The sequence below is a fragment of the Scyliorhinus canicula genome, chromosome 9 (genome assembly GCF_902713615.1).
Source record: "Scyliorhinus canicula chromosome 9, sScyCan1.1, whole genome shotgun sequence".
Classification (NCBI taxonomy): domain Eukaryota; kingdom Metazoa; phylum Chordata; class Chondrichthyes; order Carcharhiniformes; family Scyliorhinidae; genus Scyliorhinus; species Scyliorhinus canicula.
The window spans coordinates 77,950,310-77,978,093 of NC_052154.1; the positions used below are offsets into that span (position 1 = coordinate 77,950,310).

Genomic DNA, 27,784 nt, shown 5'->3' on the forward strand with positions numbered 1-27,784 from the left:
TGGCAGCGAAGCCCACTGCCCGGGCATCCTGGTGGGCGCGATCCACAGGGTACTGAATGTACTGGTCCGCCAGGGCATCAGTGACTACACGGATGCATCTGTGTGCCGAAGCCTGTGAGATGCTGGACAGGTCTCCACTCGGTGATCGGAATGACCCCGTCGCATAAAAGTTGAGCGCCACCGTCACCTTGACGGCCACCGGGGAGTGGGTGTCCCCTCCACTCCCCTACGGTGCCAGGTGTGCCATCATGTGGCAGATGTGTCGGACAGTCTCCCTGCTCATCCGCAGTCTCCTCCCGCAGGCCTGGTCCGGGAGGTTCTCAAAGGACACGCAGTCGCAATAGATGCATGGCCTCATCTGGCACCTCCTTGACACCACCACCATCTCCTCCTCCTCGTGCTGTTCCTCTTCCTCCTTGGCCTGACGGGCGGAGGCCCTCCAGCCTGACTGGCTGCCACCTATCCCTCTGCAGCCCGCCTCTCTGCTGCAACCTCCACCGCCTCTCTGAGCCGCCTCCGCTGACGTTGCCACAGGGCATGCAGGGCAGCGGCAGCCGCCACGGCAGCCAATATCGCTGGTTGGTGACCAAACATGATAATCTGCAGGGGGCGAGGGGAAAACATGTTATCATGGCGCATACACCCGTGCACAACCAGGTGCCATGGGCTACATGGTGGCCCCGGTTGTCACCACGTGCCCCAGGCACGCATGTCCCCCACCCCCTGACCTGTCAATGTCCCCGGTCCTGGTGCCCTGAATGTATTATGGCAGCCATTCACCACTGTATTGCATTGCACTATGTTGCTGCCCTTGTGGCCTATGGACCATTGTATGTATTACACTGCATTACATCATGTTGGTGGCCCCTGGCTCTGCCCCCTTGGGGGGAGGTATATAGACCTGCTGCCCTGCAGGTGGCCCTCAGTGCACAGCAGTCGCAGGCAGGCACTGTTCTAGCTGATTAAAGCCACAGTTCACTTCAACTCTCCGTCTCGAGTGAATTGATGGTCGCATCAATTTAATCAGCCACAAAATCGCGATGGAAGCAGCCCTCAAACCTGACCGACAGGAACTTGACCCACAGGCCACTGAAGCCAAAGGGATATTTTCACACTGGCTCCGATGTTTTGAGGCCTACCTCGTCGCCTCCTCCTCGCCCTCAGTCACCGACAAACAGAAGCTGAGCCTCCTCCACGCCCGGGTGAGCCATCGAATCTCCGTGCAAATTGAGGAAGCAACCACATACGCAGACGCGGTCGCGATCCTGAAGCGGCAATGCATGAGGCCGGTGAACAAAGTGTTCGCACGGCATCTCCTCACCACTCGCCGCTAAAGCCCTGGGGAATCGCTGGAGGAGTACCTGTGCGACCTGAAAGTACTCGCGCGAAGCTGCAACTACAAGGCCGTCACGGCCTCACAACACATGGAATTCGCCATGTGGGACGCCTATGTGGCTGGAGTCCGGTCCAACTACGTAAGACTGCGCCTGCTCAAGAAGGGCGCCCTCGACCTAGAAGAGACGGTAAAACTAGCCACCTCCCAAGAAGTAGTGTTTCAGAGTCTCAACGCTTTCCCCTCCGACCCCGCGACCCCCTTGTGGACACCCGACCAGAGAGTAACCCAGAACTGTGCCGCGCGGCTGCCTGCCCAACCCGGGGGGGGGCTACCCTGCTATTTCTGCGGCCAGCACCAGCACCCCAGGCAGCGTTGCCCGGCTCGGAACGCGAACTGTTTCGACTACGGCAAGAAAGGACACTTTGCCAAAGTTTGCCTGGCTAGGTCCAAGTCCTCCAAATCAGAGGCCCGACTCTCAGACTCACAGTCCCGCAGACCCCGCAGCGTGGCTGCGTGCCTGCTGACTCCGCCCCCTTTGGACGCGTCACCAGCCTCGTGTTGTCCGTGGGGGCAGCCAACTTTGACTCTAAGGGGGCCGCCATCTCCCACGCGGCCCGCCATGTGCGACTCATGGGGGTCGCCATCTTGTCCACCATCTTCATCGCCGCCCGACACGTACAACCGACGGGGGCCGCCATCTTGGCTGCCCAACACGTGCGACCACCTTGGGATCACCCCACCACCTCTGACCACGCTGGCTACCCTCAACTCGGCGCGGTCACCCTCGACCAGTCACGCCCAAAGCACCTCAGGAACTCCATGATGACCGTCGGGGTAAATGGGCACGAAACGCCCTGCCTGTTTGACTCCGGGAACATGGAGAGCTTCGTACGCCCAGACACGGTAAGGCGCTATTCTCTCCAAATCTACCTCGCATTTCGAACAATCTCCCTCGCTTCTGGATCGCACTCAGTGCAGATCCGGGGGTATACTGTCGCGCATCTCGCGATACAGGGCGTCGAATGCGCAAACTTTAAACTAAATGTACTCCCCAATCTCTGCGCTCCTCTTCTGTTGGGACTGGACTTCCAATGCAACCTCAGGAGCCTGACCCTAAAGTTCAGCAGGCCCCTATCCCCTCTCACCGTTTGTAGCATCACGACCCTGAAGATCGACCCTCCCCCACTCTTCGCGAATCTCACCACCGACTGTAAACCCGTCGCCACCAGGAGCAGGCGGTACAGTATCCAGGACAGGACTTTTATCAAGGCCAGTAATAGCCCCTATAGAGCCCAGATGGTAGTCCTCAGGACCGGGGAGGAGAACCGGATGGTTGTGGACTACAACCAAACCATAAACCGGTACACGAACCTCGATGCGTACTCCCTCCCCCGGATAGCGGACATGGTGAATCAGATTGCACACTATCGGGTGTTCTCCATGGTAGATCTAAAGTCCGCATACCAACAGCTCCCAATCCACCTGGAGGACCGCCACTACACGGCCCTTGAGGCAGACGGCTGCCTCTTCCACTTCCTCCGGGTCCCCTTCGGCATCACCAACGATGTCTCGGTCTTCCAAAGAGTGATAGACCGAATGGTGGACCAGTACAGGCTGCGGGCCACATTTCCGTACGTGGACAACATCACCATCTGTGGCCACGACCAGCAAGACCACGACGTCAATTTTCAGAAGTTTCTCCAAACCGCCCAAGCCCTCAACCTCACTTTTTACAAGGAGAAATGCGTTTTCCGCACAACCAGACTCGCCATCCTCGGCTATGCAATGGAAAATGGAGTCCTAGGGCCCAACCCCGACCGTATATGCCCCCTCCTGCAACTCCCCACTGCCCCAAGGCCCTGAAGAGATGCCTCGGGTTCTTTTCCTATTATGCCCAGTGGGTCGCAACTATGCGGCCAAGCCCGCCCACTGATCAAAGCCACCATCTTCCCACTGGTGGCTGAGGCCCGCCAGGCCTTCAGCCGCATCAAGGCGGATATTGCCAAAGCTGCGATGTGCGCGGTGGATGAGTCCATCCCCTTCCAGGTGGAGAGCGACACGCCAGAGGTCGCCCTCGCCGCTACCCTTAATCAGGCAGGCAGGCCCGTAGCATTTTTCTCCCGAACTCTCAACGCCTCCGAGATTCAACACTCCTCAGTCAAAAAGTAGCTCAAGCCATCGTGGAAGCTGTACGGCATTGGAAGCACTACCTCGCTGGTAGGAGGTTTACCCTTGTCACTGACCAACAGTCGGTAGCCTTCATGTTTGACAACACACAGCGGGGCAAGATCAAGAACGATAAAATCTTGAGGTGAACGATCGAACTCTCCACCTATAATTACGATATTGTGTATCGTCCTGGGAAGCTCAACGAGCCCCCAGATGCCCTATCCTGCGGCACATGCGCCAGCGCACAAGATGACCGACTCCGGGCCATCCACAATGATCTCTGCCACCTGGGGGTCACCCGGTTTCTCCACTACATCAAGGCCTGCAACCTGCCCTACTCCACCGAGGAGGTCAGGGCCATGACCAGGTCTGCCCAATCTGCGCGGAGTGCAAGCCGCATTTCTATCGACCGGATAAGGCCTGATGTATTAGGCAGGTTGGTTCGTCGTTGACTGCAACTGGATGCAGTGAAGCTAGAAACAGACGTCTGACACAGGAGATGATCCAACACTGTTTTATTTAACTAGTCGACTGCTGTATATGTACAGCTGTGGGTTGACACTCCACTAATCCAACTGATGGCCTCTTACTGACTTGACCAGACTTACTAGCTACCGCATGGTAATAGTGCTTACTAACTTGTGCACTCTGACTGTCTCAGTAGTTGGCTCCTGAGAGAGGGAGAGTCGTAATGCTCTGTAGGCTTTATAGTGGTGGTGTCCTGTCTGGTGTGTTCATTGGTCATCCTGTGTGTCAATCACTGCCTGCCTGCATCTTATTATATACATGAGTGGCTATTGTAACAAGGCCCACCTGGTGAAGGCATCCCGGCCCTTCGAGCGCCTCAGTATCGACTTCAAAGGGCCCCTCCCCTCTACCAACCGCAACGCGTATTTTCTCAACATCGTTGACGAGTGCTCCTACTTCCCCTTTGCAATCCCTTGCCCCGACATGACCGCGGCCACCGTCATTAAGGCCCTCCATAGTATCTTGACCTTGTTTGGTTTCCCCACTTAAGTCCACAGTGACTGGGGCTCCTCATTTATGAGCGACAAACTGCGTCAGTACCTGCTTGGTAAGGGCATTGCCTCGAGCAGGACTACCAGTTACAACCCCGGGGAAACGGACAGGTGGAGAGGGAGAACGCAATGGTATGGAAGGCTGTCCTCCTGGCCCTACGGTCTAGGAGTCTCACAGTTTCCCACTGGCAGGAGGTCCTCTCCGACGCGCTCCATTCATTAGGTCACTTCTTTGCACAGCCACGAACGAGATGCCTCATGACCGCCTATTTGTTTTCCCGAGGAAATCCACCTCCGGGATCTCACTTCCAGCCTGGCTGACAACACCGGGGCCTGTACTCCTCCGAAAACACGTGAGGAGCCATAAGACCGACCCCCTGATCGAGAGGGTCCAGCTCCTCCACGCCACCCCCCAGTATGCCTACGTGGCGCACCAACAAGATACAGTCTCCCTCCGGGATCTGGCATCCACAGGATCCCCTATGACCATCACCTACCCCCCCAACCTACACCGAACAGCGCCCCCACCCCTACATGGCCTCCACACCCCTACTATACCCCCTTCCCGTATCGCTGATCCACAGGGATGAAGCTCCAGAAGACATGCTTCCGGAGTCTACACCCATGCCCGCATCGCCGAGTTCAACACCCATGCCCGTACCGAAGAGTTCAACACGTGCCCACAGCAAAACCAGAGTTCAGGCGATCGCAGCGCACGATCAGGGCACCGGACAGACTAAACCTGTGAGCTACTTCACCCCTGCTGGACTTCAATTTTTTAACAGGGGGTGAATGTGGTGAATGTATTATGGCAGCTATTTACCACTGTATTGCGTTGTACTATGTTGGTGCCCTTGTGGGCGCCGCCCCCTTGAGGGGAGGTATATAGAACTGCTGCCCTGCAGGCGGCTCTCAGTGCAGAGCAGTCGCAGGCAGGCACAGTTCTAGCTGATTAAAGCCACAGTTTACTTCATCTCACCGTTTCGTGTGAATTGATGGTCGCATCACCCGTCCCTGTTGCAGGGCCACCGTTTCATAGCACTGCCTCACTGGGGGCTGCCATCGGTGTGGCCCTGGGTGGTCCCCCAGTGGGTGTCGCCGGTTGAATGGGGTAGCCTGGGAGGGGGGCGTGGGGCAGCACCCACCCATGTGGCTGTTTTCTCAACATCCACCCAGGGGCTGAGGTGGGTGGCGAACAAGTTGGCAGCCATAATGTCATTCAGTGCGTGGGCACCGCCTTGTCATGTTGGGAGCTCCCCGGCCGCTCAACCTGTCCTTCCCCCCTCCCCTGGCCCTGGCAGGCCCCCCTCTGCCGCAGAAAGCACGTCCGGTGTCCAATACGGGAGCCCGCAGTCTCCCCACGCCAACTCCTATCTCCTATCACAGCCGCCTCAGCCAGCACGCCGGCTTCACGATTTTTAATAGGTGGTTAGAAACACTCTGGTGGGAAATCGACTCATCCGGGGCGCAGAATCGCTGAGGCCCAGCTGAATTGGTCATCGAGGCAGATAATCAGGTGCATACTGTACTTCCGGGACACGCGGCGGGTGCCGCGATTTTGTCAAGTTGGTGGTCCGAAGAATTCAAAATTGACCGGTGTCAAGCCCGATTTCGGCACTGGAGCCGATTCTCCGGTTGATCGCGTTTCGCACTTTTGGCGCGATGTCACGGAGAATCCAGCCCAAGGAGACTGCTAAATATGATTACGACCCCGTCGGGAGCTCAGATACCATCCATGGATGCGGAGAAGGCATTCAACCGGGTAGAGTGGCGGTACCTGTTTGAGGTCCTGGGAAAGTTTGAATTTGAGAAGATGTTTGTGGCATGGGTGCACCTGTTATATGTGGCACCGAGGGTGAGTGTGCAGACCAATGACATGGGTTCACGGAACTTTGAACTACACTGGGAACAAGGTAGGGCCCGCTGCCGCCGCTGCTGTTTGCACTGGCTGCAGAACCTTTGGAATTGGCTCTTCGGGGGTCGGCAGAGTGTCAAGGGATTACGAGGGGACGAAGGGAGCATCGGATATCGCTCTCTACTGACGACCCATTGGAGAACATGAAGAGGATCATGAGCCTGTTGGGGAATTTTGGGGCCTTGTCGGGATATAAGTTAAATGTAGGGAAAAGCCAAGTATTCCCGGTGAATGAGTTGAGTCGGCGAGCCAATTTAAGATGGCTAGAGTAAGATGGCTAGAGTCGGGGTTCAGATACCTGGGGATTCAGGTGCCGAGGGAATGGGCGCTGCTTCACAAATGAAATTTAACAAAACTGGTGGAGGATGCTCGGAGGATCTCAAGACATGGGACATGCTGCACTTGACTTTGGCAGGGAAGGTCCAAGTGGTAAAGATGAACATTCTGCCAAAGTTCCTGTTCATAATCCAGACATTCCAATCTTTATACCGAAGGCTTTCTTTCGGAAACTGAACACTATTATTTCAGACTTTGTATGGGCAGGGAAGTTGCCAAGAGTTAAGAGGACCCTGTTACAGGGGCAGAGGCAGTAGAAAGGGTTGACGTTGCCGAACCTGATACAGTAATATTGGGCAGCAAATGTGGTGAAAGTGAGGCGATGGTGGGAAGGAGAGGGGGTAGAATGGGTTAGGATGGATGAGCAATCTCCCATCCCGCGTCAGAGTGTCCACGCCGTCAAACGGGCCACAGTAATTCTGGCCACTATAGGGGACCAGCACGGGGCTGGAGCGGTTCATGCCGCTCCAGCTGCCGATTCAGGCGCGAACTGGTCGCCGCGGGATCTGCGCATGCGAAGTGGCGCCGGCGCCAATGCACGCATGCACGGTGACCTCCTTCAATGCGCCGGTCCCGATGCAACTGGCACAGGAGTACAGGAGCCAGCGCGTAGGAATAGAGGCCGGGGGCCAGAAAGGCCGGCCCGCCGATCGGTGGGCCCTGATCGCCTGCCAGGCCGCATCAGAATGCCCCCCACAGTTGGAGCCCCCCACAGGCCGCCACCCGACCCTTCCACGCAAAGTTCCCGCCGGCTGCGAGCAGGCGTGGACGGCGCCAGTGGGACTCAATGTTTTAACTGCGGCCGCTCGGCCCATCCCGGGCCGAGAATCGGCGGACTAGCCGGGTAGAGCGGCCCGTGGCTAGCGCCGCGCCAAACATGCCGGCGCTAATGGCGCTGATTCTCTGCTTTGTGGAGAATCGCGTGCCGGCGTCGGGGCGGCGTGGCCCGTTCGCGGGGATTCTCCAGCCCGGCCCTGGGCTGAGAGAATCCTGCCCCCTGTAAGGGGTCCAGCTTAATGGCTATGGTGATGGCAGTATTGCCAATGGCACCGAGCAGATACTCAGGGAGACCGGTGTGCAGTCCACAGTGAAGATCTGGAACATGCTGAGGAAGTACTTTAGGATAGAGGGAATGTCGGTGTTAACGCCATTGTGTGAAAACCACAGTTTTGTGCCGGGGGGATACATGGCATGTATAGGAAGTGAAGATAAGTGGGGCTGTTTAAGGTGAGGGATTTGAATCTGGAAGAAGGGTTTGCCAGTATAGACAAATTGAAGCAAGGGTTGAGCTCCCGAGAGGAAGTGAGTTTAGGTACCTCCAGGTAAGGGACTTTGCGCGAAAGGTTTGGAAAGCGTTCCCCAGATTGCCGAGGTACAACCTGCTGGAGGGAGCGACTGTTGCTTCCGGATGTGGAAGGGAGGGCAGGATCGGAGACATATACAAGTGCTGAGAGAACAGGGAGGTGAGCGGTTGGTGAAGATTAAGGAGAAATGGGGAGGGGAGATCAACTGGGGAGTATGGAGTGAGGCACTACGAAGGATAAATGCAACCTCTTTGTGCGCAAAGATGAGCCTGATACAGTTCAAGCTCATACACAAGGTACATATGACACGGGCAAGAATGAGTGGGTTCTTTCAGAGAGTGGCAGACGAGTGTGAGAAGTGTGGGCGGGTAACAGCAAATCATGCACATATGTTCTGGGGTTGCGAAATTTGGAGAGATTCTTCGCGTTAGTCTTTGGGGCGCTGGGAAGAATAGTGGAGGAGGAGATTGAGCCGTACCCTTGGGTGGTGATATTTGGGATATTTGAGAAGCCGGAGCTGATGGAGGGGAGGAAGACCGATGTTGTGGTCTTCATCTCTCTGATTACCTGGAGACAAATTTTATTGGAGTGGCGGTCAGCAACGACATTGGGGTAGCAGCCTGGCTGGGGGACTTACATAACTTTCTTCGGTTGGAAAAGATCAAATATGAGTTAACCGGTTAAGTGGAGTTTTTCGAGGCAAGGTGGGGGAAGTTCGTGACCTTGTTTGAGGAGTCGTTCGTCGCGGGGGGTGGGGGAGTGGGTGAGGGGGGAGGAAGGAGAGGGTTGAAAAGCTGAAAATTCAGGATAATTTAATCCTATATGAGCAGCCAATTCCCAGGTAGGCTGATTTGGGCTCTTACTGCCTTGGCCTAGATTCGGTTCCTGGTCAGGGAATGAAGATTTATTACGCACCCAAATTCCTTCCTGATCGACAATAGGAAAAGATCTGTCAGAATTAGAGTCAGAGCTTGTAATTTCACATATGCATGATGTTGACAAACAAAATGAGGCAGAAAGAGGACACTGATTTGCTGAATTGATGATGTGGATGAAAGGTAAAATTTGGAAGCCAAGCTGAAACAAGCTGAGAAGCAGTTTCTGAAGAAATACAGTCAGATTTTATGTACTGTTGTGACAGGGAAGGTCTCTTAAAGCAGTGAAAACATCTCTCTTTCTCAAAGTGAAGTCTCCAGACATCTATGTTACAGCAAGTATTCCTGAGTGCTAATTGTATTTAAAAGTGGATTGGGATCTGAGATGGTTTTGTTGTTTGAGTAGAAGTAAAGATAGCAGTTAAAGGTTATTGTGTCATTGTATTGATTAACATTGTTTAAGGGTTAATTTTACGTTATTTTCTTGTGTGGTGTTAAAGATAATTTAATACTGTATTAGCAATAAAGTTTGTTTCAATATACTATAGCCCCATTTTTGTGTGAAATCACTCCTGGAGCGAGGTATCATTTACTCACAGTCTTACAAAATTAAAATAAAACTTTGTGTTTTTTGTCCAGTATCCTAGCCACTGGTCCAGGATCATTATACCCTGCATTTGAATAAAAGCATATGCTAGTCAAATGCTATATCTCAAGTACTTGAGATCAGCAGAACACGCCAACAAGGTCATTTACTTTTTAGAGGAACAGACAGTTTTGTAGCTACATTACAAACAAGCTTTTGTGTGAAGATTTAATAATAACCTACGTAGGCAAGATTGCAATTTTAAAACAATGTTGTGTGTACTGACTAACCAGATAGGCAGTCTGTATTTGTGACTTAGGAGAGAGTGGCTTTAGAATGCTTGCTCTGTGATTGTTGTATTAGAGAACTGTGTTAGAGCTGTATCAGTGGGTGTACCTCCAGTGGTTTCTCTGGGGTAGTTTCCTCCATGCTTGAATCATGAATAAACTTATAACCTGTCCCTGGGTCTCCAGTGGTTAGTTGGTAGAAATCACCCAAACATAGCAGATTCAAGTTTTCCTTTGAGATTTGGGCAGCCTGGCTGCACGTGGATTCAAACTGCTTCAGTATTTGAGAAATTGTGAATGGAAATGAACAATGTGCAATAATCAACAAACATCTCCACTTCTGGCCTAATGTTCAGGGAAGTCACTGATGAAGCAGCTGAAAATGTTGGACTTAGGGGAACTCCTGTAACAATATCTTATGGCTGCAATGATTGGCCTCCAAAAATCTTAACCATTTTCCATTGCATGAGGTATGACTCCAATCAGTGAAGAGCTTTCCACTTAATTGAACCAACGTCAACTTTGCTCAGGATCCTTGTTGCAACTCTGTCCAATGCTACCTTGATATTAAGGGTGTCATCCCATCTTTGGAATTCAGCTCTTTTGTCCATGTTTGGACCAAAGCTGTAATCCAATCTAGAGCTGAGTGGCCCTGGCAGAACTCAAATTCAGCATCGGTTGGCAGGTAATTATTGAGTAGATGCCATTTGATAGCACTGTCAAAGACATCTTCCATCATCTTGGCGATGACTGAGAGTAAATTGGAAGGGTGGTAATTTGCTAGATTCATTTGTCTTAACCTTTGTGAATTGGACATTCCTGAGCAATTTTCCACATTGTTGGTTGGATGCCAGTGGTGTAGCTATAATAAAATAGCTTGGTTAAGGGCATGGCTAGGTCTGGAGAACCAGTTGTCAGTACAACAGCTGGGATATTTTCAGGACCCATTGTCTTTGCTGCATCTATTCTTCTCGAGTTCTTTACCCAAAGGGGCCTCACGGTAGCATGGTGGTTAGCATCAATGCTTCACAGCTCCAGGGTCCCAGGTTCGATTCCCGGCTGGGTCTCTGTGTGGAGTCTGCACGTCCTCCCCGTGTGTGCGTGGGTTTCCTCCGGGTGCTCCGGTTTCCTCCCACAGTCCAAAGATGTGCGGGTTAGGTGGATTGGCCATGCTAAATTGCCCGTAGTGTAAGGTTAATGGGGCGATTGTTGGGTTACGGGTATACGGGTTACGTGGGTTTAAGTAGGGTGATCATTGCTCGGCACAACATCGAGGGCCGAAGGGCCTGTTCTGTGCTGTACTGTTCTATGTTCTATGTTCTAAAGGCAGATCTAATGCACAGCATTGCAATCTCTATCACAAGTAGGGCAACAAGGCAGATCCTGAATCCACCCGAGTTGGAATGGCGATCGAACCCTGTACTGTCAGCACCAAACTGATCCACACTGGCCATCCAGCTAACTAACACAACTGACCTTTCAAGGAATCTTGATCTGGCAACATGCACACTATGTACATTTTGTAGCCTGGAGCACTGGAGAGTGATGGAGCACGCTTTCTTTTTTTAAAAATAATTTTTATTGACATTTTTACAAAATAAAATACAAAATATAAACATCTTAGCTCTATTAACATACAACCGCGGTAACACCCCATGAACAATACCCCCCCAGCTTCAATAGCAACTTCAAACAAAAAGAAAAAACAACAAAGAAAAAAAAAGAAAAAAAAACAAACAAGAGGGAGATAGCACCCTCCACAAACCCATGTGCACAGTTCTCCCTCCCCCCAATCCTTACCCCCCCCCCCCCCCCCCCCCCCCGCTGCTGCTGTCGGCCTATTTCCCTACCGTTCCGCCAGGAAGTCCAGAAACGGCTGCCACTGCCTGAAAAACCCTTGTACTGATCCCCTCAGGGCAAATTTCACCCTCTCCAATTTAATGAACCCCGCCATATCCGAGATCCAGGCCTCCACGCTTGGGGGCCTCGCATCCTTCCATTGGAGCAAGATCCTCCGCCGGGCTACTAGGGACGCAAAGGCCAGGACCCCGGCCTCTATCGCCTCCTGCACTCCCGGCTCCGCTGCCACCCCAAAAATTGCGAATCCCCAGCCTGGCTCGACCCTGGATCCCACCACCCTCGACACCGTCTTTGCTACCCCCTTCCAAAACTCCCCCAACGCTGGGCACGCCCAAAACATATGGGCGTGGTTCGCTGGGCTCCCCGAGCACCTAGCACACCTGTCCTCGCCCCGAAGAACCTACTCATCCTTGTCCCCGTCATGTGGGCCCTATGCAGCACCTTGAACTGAATGAGGCTAAGCCTCGCACAGGAAGAGGAGGAAAATCACTCTCTCCAGGGCCTCCGCCCATGTCCCCTCCTCAATCTCCTCACCCAGCTCCTCTTCCCATTTACCCTTCAGTTCCTCCACCGAGGCCTCGTCTACCTCCTGCATCACCCTGTATATGTCCGAGATCCTCCCTCCTCCGACCCACACCCCCGAGAGCACGCTATCCCGCACCCCCCATGGGGGCAGCAAGGGGAACCCCTCCACCTGCTGCCTGGCAAACGCCCTCACCTGGATGTACCTAAACATGCTCCCCGGGGGGAGCTCAAACTTCCCCTCTAACTCCCCCAAGCTCGCGAACCTCCCCTCCACAAACAGGTCCCTCAACCTCCTAACCCCTGCCCTGTGGCAGCCCCGGAATCCGCTATCAATGCTCCCTGGGACGAACCGATGGTTCCCCCGTATCGGGGCCTCTATCGAGCCCCCCATTTCTCCTCTGTGCCGTCTCCATTGCCCCCAAATTTTGAGGGTAGCCGCCACCACCGGGCTCGTGGTATACCTTGTTGGAGGGAGCGGCAATGGCGCCGTTACCAGCGCCTCCAGGCTCGTGCCCACACATGACGCCGCCTCTATCCTCTTCCATGCTGCCACTTCCTCGTCCATTACCCACGTACGCACCATCGCTGCGTTGGCTGCCCAGTAGTACCCACAGAGGTTGGGCAACACCAGCCCCCCCCCATCCCTGCCTCGTTCCAGGAACACTCTTCGAACCCTTGGAGTCCCATGTGCCCACACAAATCCCGTAATACTGCTGTTGACCCTCCTGAAGGGGCACACTTTCTTCCCATCTCATAAGAATCCCTCCCACGCTTCCAGCTACCATTGGCATATTTTGGAAGGATTTAAAAGTTGATGTTCAACCTATTTGGCTACGTTCTGAATACACCTTCCTCAGTCAACAAGTCCTGCAGTAGGACTTGAAACCTAATCTTCCAGATCAGGGGTAGGGACTTGAGCACTGCATCACTGTTATGGGCCAGGGTTTAGAAAACCCAAAGTGTATCATGGAGTTCTCTTGACCCACAACTTTTACTAGATTGTGGTATGGGGAGCACACGGCCTACTCTACAGGTGTGGTAGAGCAGAAATGGAAATGTATTTTTTAAAGCAAAACAATGTTCATTCTATGAACTGAAGTTAACATTTTTAAAACAAACAGTGAACATCTTAGCAACCATTAATTCATATAAAACCCCCAAAGACTACAACACTAAGTAATCCTTTAAGCTTTCCTTTTAACATCCATACGACTTAAAAAACAAAACCTTTAACAGAAGCACATCTGGTTAAAGTCACTACTGAAAACATTTATAATTCTGAATTCACCAAATGATCAAGAGATAGTCTTTTGATGGCAGAGAGAACAACAGTACAGCTGCTTGGTCTGGCTTCAGCTCCAACACTGAAAATGAAACTAAAACACACCCTGCAGCAAACAGCCTAAAACAAAAGTAAAAAGCTGAAAGACAGCTCTTCTCCATCTTCCTCAAAACCTTCTTTTGTATCCAGTGCCTTCAGTAATTTCTTGAAATCACATGGAGTCAATCTAATTGACTTAAGACTGTGATCAAGGATGGTGGGGACCTCAGGAGACTAGGATGGATAATTCACTTGGCATTCTTGTTGAAGATGGTTGCTTCATTCTTGTCTTTTGCATTAATGTTCTGTGCTCCCCCCGTGGTAGATTTGAATGTTTTAGAGACTCTTCCTCTGTTGGCTTTTGTAACTGTCCAGCACCATTCACGACTGAATATGGCAAGACTTCAGAACATTGATATTATCTGTTGGTTGTGGGATTGCTGAGCTCTGTCTATACCCCGACCAGAAGATTTTGAACTCATTCTGAGTTCAACAGTGTTCATTTGCACTTGATGATCTGCATTCAAAGTGATCATTCAGTCAGAATTTGACATCTAATAGTGATTAAATAAAATAACTGATCTAAAATTAAATCAAACCGTGCTCAAACCATGCCAATTGCAAACATTTGGCCTTCAATGTGGTTAAAAGCAGTCTCTTGAAATAACTGGTGGTCATGGGAATGAAGCTGAAATTACATCAGCATCAAATTGCTTAGTGGAAAGTATTCGACTTATACCTAAAATGATTAAGAAGCTATTGTAAAGTTTCAGGCTTCCGATTTTTCTAAGTCACAGCGGAGGCAGTATGCATGCGGTGTGCAGATTGTTTAACACATATCAGTGCACAAATAACTATAGCGATTGTAATAGTGGGGAGGCAAATATCTGGAGGAACAGTGCATTAAACAAATTTGGGCAACTTTTCCAAATAAAATTAATTGCCTCAGAAATTAACAATATGAATGTACACAGTGCTTTTAACATAACAAAAATATTCCACGGTTGTTATCAGTCAAAATTTGACAAAAGTCTGGGTCACAGCGCCAGGTACCGGGGTTCAAATCCCGTCTTGGGTGACTGTGTGGAGTTTGCGTCGATTTCCTCCAGCTGCCCCGGTGTCCTTACAAAGATGTACAGGTTGGGTGGATCGACCGTGCTAAAATTACTGCTTGGTGTACAAAGATGTGCAGGTTGGGCATGGACGTGGGCCTAGGTGGGGTGCTCTTTCAGCCGGGGGGGGGGGGGGGGGGGGGGGGAGAGAGAGAGAGAGAGAAGGAATGTCTTTCCTGTCCTTTATAGTGATAGTTTGCCATTTCGGATCTTCGAGTAGAGCACTTGTTTCGGGAGTCTTGTGTCAGGCTTGCGGGCAATGCGGCCTGCCCGTCGCAGTTGGTCAAGCGTGACCAATGCCTCAATACTGGGGTTATTGGTCAGAGAGAGGGAAGATGCTCACGCTGGTACACCTATCCTGCCTGTGGATTTCAGGATTTTGTGGATGCAATGTTGGCAATATCTCCCCAAGGATTTGAGGTGTCTCCTGTACATTATCCATGATTCTGATGCAGACAGGAGGGTGGGATCTACGGCTCCTTTGTAACCCACAAGCTTGGTGCTGGATTTGAGGTTTCGGTCTTCGAACATTCTATTCCGAAGACTGCACAGGCGTATTGAAGTCAATGCTGGATTTCATAGTCAATGTCTGCTCGCACATAGAGGAGGCTTCCGAGGTATGGGAAATGATCCATGATCCAGGGGCTCACCATGGATCTTGACGGTTGGGGGACAGTTTTGGGTGACAGTAGCGGGCTGGAAGAGAACCTTTGTTTTTCGGATGTTTAGTCTGAGCCCCATTCTCTCATATTCCTTGGTGAATGCGTCAATGATGGTTTGTAGCTCAGCCTCTGAGTGTGCACACATACAGGCGTTGCATGCATACTGCAGTTTGATGACAAGAGGTGGGGTGGTTTTGGTTCTGGCCTGGCAGCGTAAGATTTGTACAGTTTCCTGCTTGTCCGATAGGTTAGCTCCACTGCAGTGGGGAACTTCTGGGTAATGGGTGGAGTGTTGCTACGAGGAAGATGGAGAAGAGCGTTGGTGCAATGACGCAGACCTGTTTGACCCCAGTTTGCACACATATTGGTCTGTGGTAGTGTTATGTGAGAGTATCTTTAAGAAATTGGTATTTATAAATGGGTGCCTGTATAAATATCTGTAGTGAGAGTACCTTTAAGAAATGGTGTTTATTACTGCAGTGATGTCAGAGAGTGGGTGGAGCTGGGCTGTCTGTCAAATTTTTACTTTCATTTTAGGCTGTTTACTGCAGGGTCTGTTTTAGTTTTGTTTTCAGTGTGGGAGCTGAAGCCAGGCAGAGCAGCTGTACTGTTGATCTCTCTGCCATGAAAAGACTATCTCTTGATCATTTTGTGAATTCAGAATTATAAATGTTTCCAGTAGTGAATGTAAACCTAATTTGTTTAAACTAATTTGTCAGGGGGACGGGAAAACGAGCTGTAGTCCAGAAGCCAGTGTTGAGAGTAGTGAGGTACTGAGGGGGGTATCAAGGTTGCAGAAGTGTACCGGCAGGCAGGAAGGTGGGTTGAAGTGTGTCTACTTTAATGCAAGGAGCATCCGGAATAAGGTAGGTGAACTTCTGAGCGTGGATTGGTACCTGGAACTACGATGTTGTGGCTATTACGGAGACATGGTTAGAACAGGGTCAGGAATGGTTCCGGGGTATAGATGTTTCAGTAAGAGTAGGGAAGGTGGTAAAAGAGGTGGAGGAGTAGCACTGTTAATCAAGGATAGTTTAATGGCTGCAGAAAGACAGTTCGAGGGGGATCTGCCTAATGAGGTAATATGGGTTGAAGTTAGAAATAGGAAAGGAGCAGTCACGTTGTTAGGAATTTTCTATAGGCCCACAAATAGTAATAGAGATGTGGAGGAAGAAATTGCAAAACGGATTATTCATAGGTGTGGAGGTCTCAGGGCAGTTGTCATGGGTGACATTAACTCTCCAAATATTGATTGGAACCTCTATAGGTCAAAAAGTTTGGATGGGGCAGTTTTTGTACAGTGTGTGCATGAGGGTTTCCTGGCACAATATGTGGATAGGCCGACAAGAGGTGGGGCCACATTGGATTTGGTACTGGGTAATGAACCGGGCCAAGTGTTAAGATTTGGCTGTGGAAGAGCACTTTAGAGATAGTGACCACAATTTCTTTCACAATTGCAATGGAGAGGGGCCATAGGCCAGGGCAAGGTTTATAATTGGGGGAGGGGTAATTATGATGCGATCAGGCAAGAATTAGGGAGCATAAGATGGGAACAGAAACTGTCAGGGAAAGGCACAAATGAAAAGTGGAGCTTGTTCAAGGAACAAATACTGCGTGTCCTTGATAGGTATGTCCCTGTTAGGCAGGGAGGAAATGGCCGTGTGAGGCAACCATGGTTCACAAAAGAGGTTGAATGTCTAGTCAAGAGGATAAAGGAAGCGTATGTCAGGATGAGAAAACAATTGGGTCACTTGAGGGTTACAAGGTAGCAAGGAATGAGCTAAAAAAAAGGGCTTAAGAGAGCTAGGAGGGGTCATGAGAAGTCCTTGGCGGGTCGGATCAAGGACAACCCCAAGGCTTTTTACTCTTATGTGAGAAATAAAAGAATGACCAGGGTGAAGTTAGGGCCGGTCAAGGACAGTAGTGGGAACTTGTGCATGGAGTCAGAAAAGATAGGAGAGGCGTTGAATGAACACTTTTCTTCAGTGTTCACCAAGGAGAGGGGCTATGTTTTTGAGGATGAGAGTGTGATGCCGGCGGGTAGGCTGGGGGAGGTAGATGTTCTGAGGGAAGGTGTATTAGCTATTTTGAAAAACCTGAGGGTCGACAAGTCCCCTGAGCCAGATGGGATATACCCTAGGATTTTGTGGGAGGCAAGGGATGAGATTGCAGAGCCTTTGGCTTGATCTTTGGGTCCTCACTGTCCAGGGGGATAGTGCCAGAGGACTGGAGAGTGGCGAATGTTGTTCCTCTGTTCAAGAAAGGAAACAGGAATGACCCTGGTAATTATAGGCCGGTTAGTCTTATCTCGGTGGTCGGTAAGTTAATGGAAAGGGTCCTGAAGGATAGGAGTAATGACCATTTGGAAAGATGCAGCTCAATCCGGGATAGTCAACACGGATACGTGAAGGGTAAGTCTTGCCTCACAAATTTGATTGAATTCATTGAGGAGGTAACTAAGTGTGCAGATGAAGGTAGAGCAATTGATGTTGTATACATGGATTTCAGTAAGGCGTTTGATAAGGTTACCCATGGTCGGCTCATGAAGAAAGTAAGGAGGTATGGAACAGAGGGAAATTTGGCCAATTGGATAAGTAACTGGCTATCACATAGAAGACAGAGGGTGGTGGCGGATGGAAAATTTTCAGACTGGAGACCAGTATCCAGCGGTGTACCACAGGGATCAGTGTTGGGCCCTCTGCTTTTTATGATTTTTATCAATGACTTGGAGGAGGGGGCTGAAGGGTGGGTCAGTAAATTTGCTGATGACACCAAGGTTGGTGGAGTAGTGGATGAGGTGGAGGAGGTGGTTGAGGGAGCTAGAGATTTTTTCATTGGAGCGAAGGAGGATGAGAGGCGACTTAATAGAGGTTTATAAGATGATGAAGGGGACTATTTCCTCATGTGGATGTAGCTGTTGCAAGGGGGTATAACTATAAGGTTCGGGGTGGGAGCTACAGGAGGCTGCAAAGAGACATTGATAGGATGCAGAGCTGTGCCGAAAAATGGCAGATGGAGTTTAACCCTGATAAGTGTGAGGTGATTCATTTTGGTAGGACAAATTTGAATGCGGATTACAGGGTCAACGGCAGGGTTCTGAGGAATATGGAGGAACAGAGAGATCTTGGGGTTCATGACCACAGATCTCTGAAGGTTGCCACTCAAGTGGATAGGGCCGTGAAGAAGGCCTATGATGTGTTAGCGTTTATTAACAGGGGACTTGAGTTTAAGAGCTATGGGGTTATGCTGCAACTCTACAGGACCCTGGTGAGACCACATTTGAATTATTGTGTACAGTTCTGGTCACCTCATTATGTGAAGGATGTGGAAGCATTGGAAAGGGTGCAAAGGAGATTTTCCAGGATGCTGCCTGGATTGGAGGGTAGGTCTTATGAGGAAAGGTTGAGGGAGCTAGGGCTTTTCTCATTGGACCGAAGGAGGATGAGAGGCGACTTAATAGAGGTTTATAAGATGATGAGGGGGACTATTTCCTCATGTGGATGTAGCTGTTACAAGGCGGCATAACTATAAGGTTCGGGGTGGGAGATATAGGAGGGATGTCCGAGGTAGGTTCTTTACTCAGAGAGTGGTTGGAGTGTGGAATGGACTGTCTGCTGTGATAGTGGAGTCGGACACTTCAGGAACTTTCAAGCAGTTATTGATAGGCACATGGAGCACACAAGAATGACAGGGAGTGGGATAGCTTGATTTTGGTTTCGGACAAAGCTCGGCATAACACTGAGGGCCGAAGGGCCTGTTCTGTGCTGTACTGTTCTATGTTCTAATGTGCTTCTGTTGAAAGATGTTTCTTTTGTCTTCTGGATGTTGTTTGGTAAGTTATTAAGGATTACTTAGTGTTGTTTTCTTTGGGGGTTGTATTTGAATTGATTGTTGCTAAGATGTTCGCTGTATGTTTCAAAAAGGTTAACTTGAGTTCACTGAATAAACATTGTTTTGCTTTAAAAAAAATACTTTTCCACCTGTAGAGTGGGCCGTGTGCTCCCCATACTGCAATCTATTAAAAGTTGTAGGTCAGGTGAACTCCATGATACACTTAGGGGTTCTCTAAACCCTGGCCCATAACAGTAGTTCCATTGGTGAGGATCACGGCTTGCATGTCATCGTGGAGAATGTTGACAACTTTCTGCGGGCAGCTGAATTTGAGGAGGATCCCTCATGGTTGACAGAGTTGAAAGCCTTTGCGAGATCGAAGAAGGCTATGTACAGAGGTTGATGCTGCACCCTGCACTTTTCCTGGATTTGCTGCATGCTGAAGATCATGTCCATTGAGCCTCATGAAGGGTGGAAGCCGCACTGAGACTCAAGGAGGAGTTCCTCAGTGACTGGGAGGAGGCAGTTGAGGAGTAGTCCCACGATGACCTTTCCATGGTGGAAAGTAGGGAAACCCCTCTCTAACTTCCACAGTTGAACCTGTCTCCTTTCTTGAAGATGGCCACAATTAAGGAGTCTCTGAGACCATCTGGCACACTCTCTTCCTTCCAGACAAGTGTGATGAGGTTGTGGATTCTCGTTAGGAGTGCCGCCACTGCATTTTAATACTTCTGTGGGAATTCCATTTGCGGCAGAGGCCTTGTTATTTTTCAGCTGTTTTATGGCTTCTTTGACCTTTGGCGAACTGGGTTGCGCTGGATTGGTGGCGGGCAGCATGTCGCGGGTACTTGTGTCAAAGGCTGTGTCTTGGTTGAGAAGGTCCTTGAAATGCTCTCTCCAGCGAACATGGACTGTCTCTGAGCACCTCTCTGTTTTTGGCTGTCAATGGGGTGGGTCCTTGGGTAATCGGACTGTAGATGGTTTTGATTGTGCTGAAGAAGCTGTGCACATCATGGTTGTCGGAGGGTTGCTGAGTCACCTGTGCTCTTTCCACCCACCATCTGTTCTTTAGGTCATGATTTCTTGGTTGCACCTCATTCTTTAGTTGCCTGTCGGCTTGTTTCCTCTCACTTGAGTTTTGATGGAGCTGCCAGTTCAGGAATGCCTTGCGTTTGCAGTCAAGGAGATAATGGATCTCCTGATTGTTCTCATCAAACACTCTTGGTTTTTCCTGGTCAAGGCCCGGAGCATCTCCTCGCAGGTTCTGACTATGGTATCTTTTTAGGGCGGACCAGGTGTTGTGGGCTTCTTGTGGCCCTGGCTCTTTGGCTGTTGCCAGGTTAGTTGTGAGGCATCAACTGAGTAGCTCTTTCTTCTCAGGTCTTTGAGTCCAACGACATTGAATCTTCTGTGGTAGAGTTTTTTCTACCTGTGCCGGTTTGGGGCCAGGATGATGGAGGTGGTAGAGCGGATTAGTTGGTGGTCAGTCCAGCAGTCATCAGCTCCGGTCACACCGCGGGTAATGTGGATGTCTTTCCGGTCCCTTGCTTGGACGGTGATATAGTCGATTAGGTGCTGTGCTTGGAGTGGGGGGCGTGCCATGAGATCTTCTGCTTGTCTCTCTGGCAGAACAGGGTGTTCGCAATGACCAGGTTGTGTTCTAAACATTTTGTCTGGAGGACTACATTGGCTTTTCTCATCCCCACACCTTCCCGACATAACATACCTTTCCAAAGGTTTTGATGAAGTCGCCAAGGAGAATCAGCTTGCCTCCCTTTGGTATGCGGGACAACAAATGGTTGACAGTGAAGTAGAATGCCTATTTTGTCTTGTCCGCTGCACCTAGGGTTAGGGTGTAAGGACCGATGGCTGTGACGTGCTGTTTCTGGGCCAGGGTGAGCCGCAGGGTCATGAGGCATTTGCTCATCATGCAGGGGGTTCACTGAGACGTCCAACCAATTTGATTCTTATGGCAAAGCCCACCATCGAGAGATGATGTTCTTCTTCTGGTTTGCCTTTCTAGAAGGAGGTGTATCCGTCACCTTGATAATTAAGCTAGCCTTTTCCTGCCAGGCGTGTCTTGCTGAGAGCGGTGATGTCAATGCTGCGGCATTGGAGTTGTCATGTGAGAGCACCTTTAAGAAATGGGTGTGTGTATAAATATCTGTGGTGAGAGTACCTTTAAGAAATGGGTGTTTACTACTGGAGTGATGTCAGAGAGTGGGTGGAGCTGGGCTGTCTATCAGCTTTTTACTTTCATTTTAGAGCACGCTGCAGGGTGTGTTTTAGTTTTGTTTTCAGAGCTGGATAGATGCAGTCACAGACAGAAGGTGCATGATCTCTCTCTGTAATCTAAAGACTGTAAAACGATCCTGGTGATTTAAAACTAATAACAGTAGTGACTTTAACCTGATGTGCTTGCAGGAAAAGATGTTTTAAGTCGTGTGGATGTTAAAAGGAAAGCTTAAAGGATTACTTAGTATTGTACACTTTGGGGTTCTCTAAACCCTGGCCAATACAAATTGGGGGTTCAAGGGGGATAAAAGTCTATCTATTGGATTGGCTTAGTGAACTTAAAGATGTGAGGTGTGAGCATATTGTGGTTGCTTTTTAGGTGTGGTATTTTAGTTTAAGTAGGGAGTGTGTTGTGGACAATGGCTCGTTCAGAGGCTGTGAAGTTTTTGGGGGTGGAGACGGTCACACGCAGTACCTTACGGATAGAGACTAAAAGCAGACTGTTAGATTTGGCAAAAACATTGCAGTTGACATTACCTGACGAAATGCGAAAAGATTAGGTAATTATGGCGGTGTCTAAGCATTTAAAGTTGTTTGAGATACAGTCTGACTCATTAGAAATGGCAAAGGTCCAGTTGCAGATTAAGCAACTTGAACATGAAAAAGGATTAAAGCAGCTTGAATATGCAGTGAGAGAAAAAGAAAGAGAAAGGGAGATACAAATCAGGGAAAAACAAAAGGAGAAGAAAGAAACAAAGTAAGAGATATAGAAGAAAAGGAAAGAGATAAAGAAGAAAGGGGAAAAGAGAGAGTTTGAACTTCAGAAAATGGCTATAAAACATAACAGTCAGTTAAAATTGGCAGTCGTAAAGGGAAACGTACAGTTGGAGGATAGTGATGAGGATAGTGATGAGGATAGTGAGAAAGAGCGTCATAATCGAAGGCTTGGTGGGGATCTATTTAAATATGTCCAAGCATTGCCCAGGTTTGATGAGAAGGAGGTAGATGCCTTTTTCATTTCATTTGAGAAGGTGGCTAAACAAATGAAATGGCCACAGGACATGTGGGTATTACTGATTCAAACAAAGCTGGTCGGTAGAGCTAGTGAAGCATTTGCATCACTACCGGAGGAGGTATCTGGGACATATGAGGAGTTGAATAAAATCCATTTTAGGTGCATATGAACGAGTGCCTGAAGCCTACAGACAAAGGTTTAGAAATTTAAGGAAAGAATTTGGTCAAACATACATGGAGTTTGAAAGGCTCAAACAAAGTAATTTTGATAGGTGGATAAGGGCTCTGAAAATAGACCAAACGTATGATGTATCAGAAAGCATATACGGCAGAGGAATCTGAGAGTATACCAGAGTGTTATTACCGTAAAAGTGATGTCTTGATGAGAAAATGGAGACCTGTACATATGCAGGCGAATGAAAAGTGGGCAGAAGTTCATCAAGTAGTATTGCCGGTAGGGTATAGAAAGGAGGTGTTGCGAGTTGCACGTGAGGTACCAGTGGGAGGTCATTTTTGAATAAGGAAAACTCAAGCTAAAATACTAAAACATTCTTATTGGCCTGGACTACATAAAGATGTAGTTAAATTTTGTCAATCATGTCATACATGTCAAGTGATAGGGAAACCTCAAGCAGTGATTAAACCAGCGCTCTTAATACCCATTCCAGCATTTGAGGAACCTTTTAAAAGGGTTATAATTGATTGTGTAGGAGCACTTCCTGAAACAAAAAGTGGGAATCAGTATCTTTTGACTATAATGGATGTGTCTACTAGGTTTCCAGAGGCCATTCCAGTACGTAATATTACAGCTAAAAAGATTGTGGAAGAGTTACTTAAATTCTTTAGTAGATATGGACTACCCACAGAAATACAATCGGAGCAAAGATCAAATTTTACCTCAAGGTTATTCAAAGAAGTTATGGAGAGCTTAGGAATAGAACAATTTAAATCAACTGCGTACCATCCAGAATCGCAGGGAGTGTTAGAAAGGTAGCATCAGACATTAAAGACAATGTTGAGGGCTTATTGTCAAGATTATCCAGAGGATTATTTAGGGCAGCATGGTAGCACAAGTGATTAGCACTGTGACTTCACAGCGCCAGGGTCCCAGGTTCGATTCCCTGCTGGGTCACTGTCTGTGCGGAGTCTGCACGTTCTCCCCGTGTCTGCGTGGGTTTCGTCCGGGTGCTCAGGTTTCCTCACAGTCCAAAGATGTGCAGGTTAGGTGGATTGGCCATGATAAATTGCCCTTAGTGACCAAAAAAGGTAAGGAGGGGTTATTGGGTTACGGGGATAGGGTGGAAGTGAGGGCTTAAGTGAGTCGGTGCAGACGCGATGAGCTGAATGGCCTCTTTCTGCACTGTATGTTCTATGTATCTATGTATGATTGGGATAAAGGAATTCCATTCATAATGTTTGCAATTAGGGATGCACCTAATGAGTCAACCAAATTTAGTCCTTTTGAACCAAAAAAGTTATTTAAATCTCACTTAAATAACTATTTTGGGTTGATTTAAATTGCTATTTTTAAGTTGATTTAAATAACATTTTTAATTTTAATTAAATAACTTCTTTGATTTCAATAAAATAACTATTGAATTTGTTGTCAGATGAAGCAAGAAAAATACTCAGGGATAAAGCTAATTAAATCGTATACAAGAGATTGGATATAATCCGACACAAAACCATCTGTCTAAAGTTTAATTTCAAAAATTTAATTTGAAGGAGTAAATCATGGCAGGACAGCTCCAAGGTGTGGTCTGCTCCTCTTGCTCCATGTGGCAGGCTGGGGACAGTTCCAGTCCCCAGGGTCAGCATGTGTACAGGAAGTGTCTGCAGTTGCAGCTCCTGGAAGCTCGAGTTTCACAGCTGGAGTGGCGGCTGGAGACACTGTGGAGCATCCGCGAGTTGGAGAGCATTGTGGATAGCACGTATAGAGAGGTGGTCACACCGCAGGCTCAGACTCTGCAGGCAGGAAGGGAATGGGTGACCACCAGACAGAGGAATAGAGCGAGGCAGGTAGTGCAGGAGTCTCCTGTGGCCATTCCCCTGCAGAACAGATATACCGCTTTGGATACTGTTGAGGGGAATGGTCTCTCAGGGGAAAACAGTAACATCCAAACCTGTGGCACCACGGTTGGTTCTGCTGCAGAGGAGAAGGGTGATAAATGTGACAGTGCAATAGTTATAGGGGATTCAATTGTAAGGGGAATAGACAGGCGTTTCTGTGGCCGCAAACAAGACTCCAGGATGGTATGTTGCCTCCCTAGTGCTCGGGTCAAGGATGCCTCGGAGCGGGTACAGGACATTCTGGAGGGGGAGGGTGAACAGCCAGTGGTTGTGGTACACATCGGTACAAATGACATAGGTAAAAAAAGGGATGAGGTCCTAAAAGCAGTATACAGGGAGCTAGGAAGGAAGTTAAGAAATCGGGCCTCAAAGGTAGTGACGAGGCAGGTTATTTTTTTACACAGAGGATGGTGAGTGCCTGGAATGCAATGCCAGGGGAGGTGTGAAAGCAGATACATTAACGGCGTTCAAAAGGCAATTCAACAAATATATGGATAGGATGGGTATAGAGGGATACAACACTAGGAGGTGCTGAGAGTTTTGGCCATAGGTGGTATCATGACCAGCACAAGCTTGGAGGGCCGAAGGGCCTGTTCCTGTTCTGTATTGTTCTTTGAAAGAGTGAGGATTAATGGGTGTTTCTCTGGTTGACAATCAATAGCTAGTGGTGTCCCTCAGGGATCAGTGTTGGGCCCACAATTGTTCACAATTTTACATAGATGATTTGGAGTTGGGGACCAAGTGCAATGTGTCCAAGTTTGCAGACGACACTAAGATGAGTGGTAAAGCAAAAAGTACAGAGGATACCGGAAGTCTGCAGAGGGATTTGGATAGGTTAAGTGAATGGGCTAGCATCAGGCAGGTGGAATACAATGTTGACAAATGTGAGGTTCTCCATTTTGGTAGGAATAATAGCAAAAGGGATTATTATTTAAATGATAAAATATTAAAACATGCCGCTGTGCAGAGAGACCTGGGTATGCTAGTGCATGAGTCGCAAAACGTTAGTTTACAGGTTCAACAGGTGATTAGGAAGGCAAATGGAGTTTTGCCCTTCATTGCTAGAGGGATGGAGTTTAAGACCAGAGAGGTTATGATGCAATTGTATAAGGTGTTAGTGAGGCCACATCTGGAGTATTGTGTTCAGTTTTGGTCTCCTTACTTGAGAAAGGACATACTGGCACTGGAGGGTGTGCAGAGGAGATTCACGAGGTTAATCCCAGAGCAGAAGGGGTTGGATTAGAGGAGAGGTTGAGTCGACTGGGATTTTACTCGTTGGAATTTAGAAGGATGAGGGGGGATCTTATAGAAACATATAAAATTATGAAGGGAATAGATAGGATAGATGCGGGCAGGTTGTTCCCACTGGCGGGTGAAAGCAGAACTAGGGGCATAGCCTCAAAATAAGGGGAAGTAGATTTAGGACTGAGTTTAGGATGAACTTCATCACCTAAAGGGTTGTGAATCTATGGAATTCCTTGCCCAGTGAAGCAGTTGAGGCTCCTTCATTAAATGTTTTTAAGATAAAAATAGATAGGTTTTTTGAAGAATAAAGGGATTAAGGGTTATGGTGTTTGGGCTGGAAAGTGGAGCTGAGTCCAAAAAAGATCAGCCATGATCTCATTGAATGGCGGAGCAGGCTCGAGGTGCCAGATGGCCTACTCCTGCTCCTAGTTCTTATGAGGTAAGAGGGCCACTTAAATTGATTAAGAAAAAATTGGTGAGTGAGAAATCGGAAATTACATTATTGGATTACATGTCAAATTTTAGGGAACAATTAAATAGAGCAGGTGAATTGGCTAGACAACATTTAAAAGTTGCACAAAATGTGATGAACGGGTAGCGGACAAGAAATCCAAAGTTCGTAGTTTTGCCAGTGGAGATAAAGTTTTAGTGTTGTTACCAGTGGTAGGTGAACCTTTAAAAGCAAGGTTTTGTGGACCTTATCAGATTGAAAGGAAATTAAGTGAGGTGAATTATGTGGTAAAAATACCAGATAGAAGGAAAACTCACCAAGTGTGTCATGTGAATATGCTTAAAAGGTACTTTGAAAGGGAAGGAGAGAAAAAGGTGGAGGTTTTAATGATTCTAACTCAAAGTGGCAAACCAAATCCAGATAACTGTGAATTTGACATATCTCAAATTATTTTGGAAAACAAAGATGTTCTTAAAAATTGGGATAAATTATTTGAGTTACCTTCCAGAGGAAAACGGACTGACCTGAAAGAGTTATTGATATCACATGGGCAAGTTTGTGGAGATAAATTGGGAAATACTAAAATGGCTATACATGATGTAGATGTCGGAAAGGCTGTTCCAATCAAACAACATCCAAACAGACTTAATCCTTTAAAATTGGCACAGGTTAACAAAGAGATTGAGAGCAGCCAATGGAGCTCACCCATAATGATGGTACCAAAACCAGACAGTACCCAACGGTTGTATGGGGACTATAGAAAGGTTAATGCAGTTACAAGAACAGACTCTTATCCTATCTCACGTTTGGAGGATTGCATTTAGAAAGTGGGACAACCAGCTTTTATTTCCAAACTGGATTTACTTAAAGGTTACTGGCAGGTACCTTTATCCGAAAGGGCGAAGGAGATTTCAGCTTTTGTGACTCCAGATTGGATTGGATTGGATTGGACTTGTTTATTGTCATGTGTACCGAGGTACAGAGAAAAGTACTTTTCTGGTGTACACCAATTCAAAGTTTTGCCATTTGGCACGAAAAACACCCCAGCCACATTTCAACGGTTAAACAACAAAGTTGTTTCAGGATCACCCAATTGTGCGGTATATATCGATCTGGTAATTTTCACCAGACATGAAAAGAACATTTAAAACATCTGATGGAGTTATCCGATTGACCTCAGGAGGCGGGTTTGGTGATAAATCTAGCCAAAAGTGAATTTGGAAAGGCCCAAGTCAATTTCCTTGAGGAGTTTCTGATACCCTCAAGACGAAGGGAAATAATGTGATTTCTTGGCATGAGTGGATTTGATCGAACATTTGTGAAAAAGTTTTGTTGCGTGGTTGCTCCACTGATGGACTTGCTGAAGACACATCGAAAATTTCAGTGGACAGCGGATTTTCAACAGGCATTTGACTGCCTGAACGCTGTAATAACCAATGCTCCTGTGTTGGAAAATTACAAGGGACTCTGCGATCAGATTGAACTAAAGTATCTGACTTTAAAGAGAAATGTTGAGGCGTGGAGAAATGGACGGATCATGCAGAGGCATTCTTGTTCAAAGAGACTGTCAATCAGGAAGGATTTCAGTTGCAAGAAGAACAAAAATGGACCTGTTTGTGTGTGTTGTTTTT

At 48.4% G+C, this 27,784-nt stretch overlaps 1 protein-coding gene across 1 annotated transcript in view; it reads right to left on the bottom strand.

Annotated features, from left to right (window-relative positions):
* LOC119971449 (Y+L amino acid transporter 2-like) overlaps nucleotides 1-27,784 on the bottom strand; it is a 212,264-nt gene that overhangs the window by 35,844 nt on the left and 148,636 nt on the right. The gene's annotated exons all lie outside the window — the stretch shown is intronic.